Source organism: Malus sylvestris, chromosome 14 (assembly GCF_916048215.2).
Source record: "Malus sylvestris chromosome 14, drMalSylv7.2, whole genome shotgun sequence".
Lineage (NCBI taxonomy): Eukaryota > Viridiplantae > Streptophyta > Magnoliopsida > Rosales > Rosaceae > Malus > Malus sylvestris.
This window is the reverse complement of record NC_062273.1, coordinates 13,598,203-13,604,202: the sequence shown is the minus strand read 5'-3', so window position 1 is coordinate 13,604,202 and position 6,000 is coordinate 13,598,203.

The window sequence follows — 6,000 nt, the reverse complement described above, 5'->3', positions numbered from 1 at the left end:
AAGTAGAAGTCCAAGAAACATAGCTGACAACTGCTCAAAGAAACCAAATAAAGCACAATTTACTCAATTGACAAAGGCTTAAAGATTGAAACAAGGCACAAGTACTAAATTTAGAACAAATCAATGAAGTGAGAAATGAAACAATATCGAAGCTACAAATTCTCATGACAATGTTGTTAACGGTCCACTATTAGCCCTCACATTTCACAATTATTTTCAATACACAAGTCAAATCACATTTAATAAGAATAGATCAATGGCTAAATATTCGTCGCCTAGAACAAATCATAAGTCTTGTTTCAGGATTCCATGGATAAAACACATAATTCACGTTGCACACATCCTCTAGGACAATTTAGAAGGATTCGAAACGCATTGACCAAAAGTCAACTGTAGGTCAACCGTCAACGATGGGGTCCATAACCTTATGTAACTTAATTTGAGAGATCTATATATCGGATTTCTGATCCATCATTTCCAAAGGTCTTCATTATTCTTCTAGAACAACATATTAAAATTTTATCACGATCCAATGGTCAGATTTTCGCCCATGACAATTTCAAGTGGCACTCAACAAGTCAATCACCTACGAAACTATATTAAAACATCTGAATTTCACTAAATGAATGTCAAAGATAGATTCGAGACGTCGAAAAACTTTGAGAGAGGTCCTGGGCGGAAACTCAAAAAAAGTCAACGGTCAACTCAACGAAATATTCCCCTAAGGCTAATAGAATATTCCATGTCATATTCCAATCTGGATTATGTAGGATGGATAGTGGGTCAGTCGATTTGGATTCAGCAAAGTTGGCTGGAAATTGGGTATTTTTTATATGTTCATATCTTCTTCAATTCTCAATCAAATTCGACCTATAATATACTAAAACGAAGCTAGAGAATAGTAGAACATGTTTATACTGTTTGGAAGCCAAATGGTGACCAGAGGTGGCTGGAAAATAGCTTGAAAATAGGCCTGGCAATTCCTGACACGACACAACACAAAATTAACAGGTGTTCAAGTCGACACAATAACGAATCAGGTCGTTATCGAGCAATCCGATAAGCACCTGTTAAGATAACGGGTTGGTTCGGGTATACACGTGGGTAACACAATACACGATAAGTAAAATATTGATTTTATAATTTTATAACCCTAAAAAATTACTATAATAATTATATATATATATATATATATATATTAATTTAACAATTTTATACCCCTAAAAACTATAATAATTATATATACATATATATTAAATTTAATGTAAAAAATTGGTGACCATTGGACTGGTTAAGATTTAATCTTAACCATCCACTATAAATTAGGTCTTTATTTCCCTCAAACCTCTTTTTGTCTCTCTCATTCTCGAATCATCTGCGAACTCAAACTGTAACCCACCTTTTCTGACGCCGCTCCTCCGTCCACCCTCTCCGACTCGAATCCGACCAGCCATAAGCAAGCCACACATAGAGAGAAGTAAGCATATTTTCTCCGACACAATGCTGACGAGAATCAAGTCCCAAAATCAAGGTAAGGGTTTCTAATTTTCGATCGGTTTTTGTTATTTAGGGTTTAGGGTGAAATTGCATGTTGATTTCTGAGTACTTTGTCGAAATCTCTAGATAAAATTGGACGTTGGTTTTGATTTGATAGGGTTTCGGAATTGTGAGGGTTTGAGGTCATGTGGGTTTCGAATTAGGGTGGGTGCAACCGTGTTGGTTTATGTTTGTTTTCTGCAAGTCATATGCCTTGTTTTTTTACTTTTTTCTTTGGTAAATTTATTGTGGATTTCAGGGCAATATGAGTTCTCCACAGTGTTGGCTCCATGCTTCCATGTTCTAACTCCATGTACTAGCCCATAAGATTGTGAATGTGTGTGCAAGCTGTCAGTGCATGTGCTAGCTGAAAGTTCTTCAATTTCTGTTGTGTATAAATAAGGTTTCTTATAAGGCTTTAGATATTGAATTTGTAACCCATTTTCCCATGCCATCTGTTCTTTGTAAACTGTGTTAGATATATAAAAGTGTCCATTTGCACTGAAGCTTGTATATGTGAATTTGTGGATATGTGAATTGGATTTTGAAATTGAATTGGATATGTGAATTTGAAATGGCTATAGATAGGTGAAATTGAATTGGATTGTGATTTATGGATATATAAAAATAAATTTGAATTGGATTGTGATTTATGGATATATAAAAATAAATTTGAATTGGATTGTGATTTATGGATATGTGAATTGGATTTTGAAATTGAATTGGATATGTGAATTTGAATGATATGGAATTGAAATGGATTTGTGAATTTGAATGGATATGGATATGTGAAATTGAAATTGAAATGGATATGGTATGAAATTGGTATGAGCAAGATTTTACAGTTTTGTTTTTCTTTCTTGAAGCAATGGATGCTGTAGAGAAATATTTTACAAACCTTAGTGATGGAGGGTCAATGGAAGTTACAATGGGAATACAACCTGATCATGGGAGTGAAAATACAGAAGATACAAATACAAGTCTGTCAAAGAAAAAGGCTAGAGTGATCAAATTAGGTAAGCGAACACTCAAGTCTTCTATTTGGAAAACTTTCAACAAATTGACTACTATTTTGAAGACGGTAAAAGCCGTACTCAATGTAAAAATTGTAAGAAATTGGTAATAGATGATAGTCATCATGGGAAGGGTAATATGAATAGATATTTGAAAACATGCCCTGAATGAACTGGTGGATTATTGTCGGTGTCTAAATTCTGTTCCCAAAACTTTGATCATGTGGTATTCTGTGGCTTATTGGTAGAGGCCATCATCAAGCATAATCTTCCTTTTAGTTTTTTTTTTAATATGAGGGAATTAAGGCTTTGTTTGTATATATATCTCCTGATATTAAGTTACCGTGTAGAAATACAATTAAAGCCTATGTGTTGAGAATGTTCAAAAATGAAAAACAAGGGCTTCATAATTTGTTAGGCTCAGTTGAAGGTAGAATTTGTTTGACATCAGACTTATGGACCTCGCAATACATTGATGGGTATCTTGCTTTTACTGCTCACTTTGTAGACAAAGATTGGAAATTGCATAAAAGAATTTTAAGTTTTTGTCACATGCCTCCTCCACATACTGGTGTTGCATTATCTGAGAAAATTAATGCATTGGTGACTGAGTGGGGGATTGGGAAGAAGTTATTTTCTATTACTTTGGATAATGTTTCTTCAAATATTTCTTTTGTTAGCATTTTGAAGAATCAATTGAATCTTCGAATTTTTCTCGTGATGAATGGTTACTTCTTTCATGTGCGTTGTTGTACTCATGTTTTGAATTTGATAGTCCAGATAGACTTAAAGAAATTGATTCTTCAGTGATAAAGATTCGTGAATGCATCAAGTATATAAAGGGCTATGAGGTTAGGAAACTAAAATTTTATGAATGTGTTAGACAAGTAAGGATATTGGATAGTAGGAGATGTTTGAGACAAGATGTCCCTACTAGATGGAACTCAACTTATATTATGCTAGATAATGCAATTTTCTATTGATATGCTTTGATTCATTTAGGGTTGAGTGATTCCAATTTTAGTAATTGTCCTTCTTCTGAAGAATGGGACAAAATAATGAAGATTTCCAAATTTTGGGGGTACTTTTATGAGGTTACGTGCTTATTCTCAAGGACAAAGTACCCCACATCAAATTTGTTCTTCCCTAAGGTGTTCGTAATCCAACTTCAAATTAAGGCAACCATGGATGACTCTAAAAGTTTCATCATGTACACAAAGGTTAATGACAAAATGAATGTTCTTTTTGGTGTGTACTTGGAAAAACTTTCATATCTTGATAATTCAAATACTCCAGTGAATTTAGTGCCTAATCATCAAACAGAATCTGAAGATGCTCTTTTTGAGGTAACCTAAGTTTGTTTTTATTTACTTTATATATTTGTAGTAGTAGTACTATAAAAAGTATTGATATTATATTTGAAATTGACATGATGCATGATTCTTATTATGTTTTCGTTTTTATTTTTTATGATGTAGGATTTTGATAATAATTAGGATGGTTCAAGTTCGATTGAAAAAAATGAATTGCAAAAGTATTTGGAGGATAAAAGAATAGATAGAAAAGTAGACATAGATGTTCTTTCTTGGTGGCAAATGGAGCGTTTTCATTATCTGATACTTTCTCAGTTAGCACGAGATGTGTTAACAATTTCCATTTCAACTGTTGCATCAAAATCTACATTTAGTATTGGGGGTAGAGTACTAGATCAGTATCATAGTTCATTGTTACCAGAAACAATTCAAGTTTTGTTGTGCACATGAGATTGGCTATTTGGAAAAGGAGGTAGTATATTTTTATATGGTATAGTACTATTGTTTTATTTCTTTTCATAATTATTTTAGTAAACTTCTCATAATTTGAATGATTTTTAATGTTTGGTTTTTCTATACTTAGTTTATGCAGAATAGAGTTCTAACATGGAAAACCTTACTAAAAGCATCATCAACATAACTCTTGAAGGCAATAGATCAAGCCAAAATTCCAATACAATTTCCTCATGATGATCAATGAAAATTGAGGATTTTGTGAAAGGAATAACATGCAAGCTTTGAGTTTCATTGGCAAGGTTTAAACTTTTAAGAAAGGCCTCACAACCTTGAAAACAAAAACTCCTTCATTTTGCTTATCCTAACACATTTAATATTTTGTAATAGACTAGTAGTGTATGAATATTTTTTTATTTGGCTCTTATTTTCGAGTGTAGATGGTAGTACTTAAACGACAAATGTGTTTAAATGTTTTGAAATAATATTTATGTGGCAATGTGTGGTATGTGCAAATTTAATAAAAAATATATATTTTTCTTAACGGGTCACATAACGCCCTGCCCCCAAAATATTTATTTTCTGGAAATAATTATGAGGATAGGCCCAAATTAAATTCTTGTTTACATTACTACCAATAATCACGATTCTTTATTGAATTTTCTTAATACCTCACAAAACTATAACCATAATTTACTTACCCAAAACATACGATTAAATTTGTATAATTTATCACTAACTTCTTCTCTTAAATCAAATTCCCAACTAAAGATTTAATCATGATTATTAAGGCTGGATCTAACTCTTGTTAGACTGTCGACGTACCCTTTAGTGGGATCAAACCCTTCGTAGTTCATAATTCTGTTTAAAACCATTCTTAAAGCTATTTCCAAAAATATTCTAGAAACAAAAAAATTCAACATTAGCTTTCACAATCAAAACACATCAAATGGATACCAAATTATTATTTAGAATATCAAAATTTGCACAAAATGGCAGCATCGGCTCACTGGCCACGCACCTTCATGGGTGGCGGTTTTCTGCGAACGGAAACCCCAAATTCCGACAAACTCTAAAAAATACCAAATTTTACAAGCAAATAGAGTTCAATGAGAGAAACACCTTTTATACTTAGGATGAAGTCTAATTCGACCAGGAAACACCTCAAATCATACTCGAACAGTCGGAAACTCTTGATTTTAAGGGTTCTTGATTCGACTCCAAAACATCTCTGATGCCTCAACCAATGCATGGACTTTGTTCCTAAGGTTGAGGGGAACATATTGGTGGTGGTGGTTGACTGAGTTAACTTCAGATTTGATGGATTTCCATCTCGAATTTGATGTAGAAATGGTAGAGGAATAGTCAATATGAGGATTGGGAGTGGTGGTTCGGCTCAATTCGTTGGAAAAATGATAAATTTCGCCAGAGAAACCCTCCGGCTACAACCGGGTCACGGGTCGCACAGGTCAAGGGTTAATTATATGCTTCTCATTTCTCTCACTTCCCCTCAATTCTTCTGCTCCCCATTCGTTCAACCCCCTCTCATTTCCCTCATTTCTTTCCTTTTCCCTTCTTTTCTTTTCATCACAAACACAATCATCCATCTTTCATTTCTCTTTTCTTTTCTTTCATCTTAACCACACACGTGGCACCATCTGATCATTTGAGAAAATCTGTAGCCT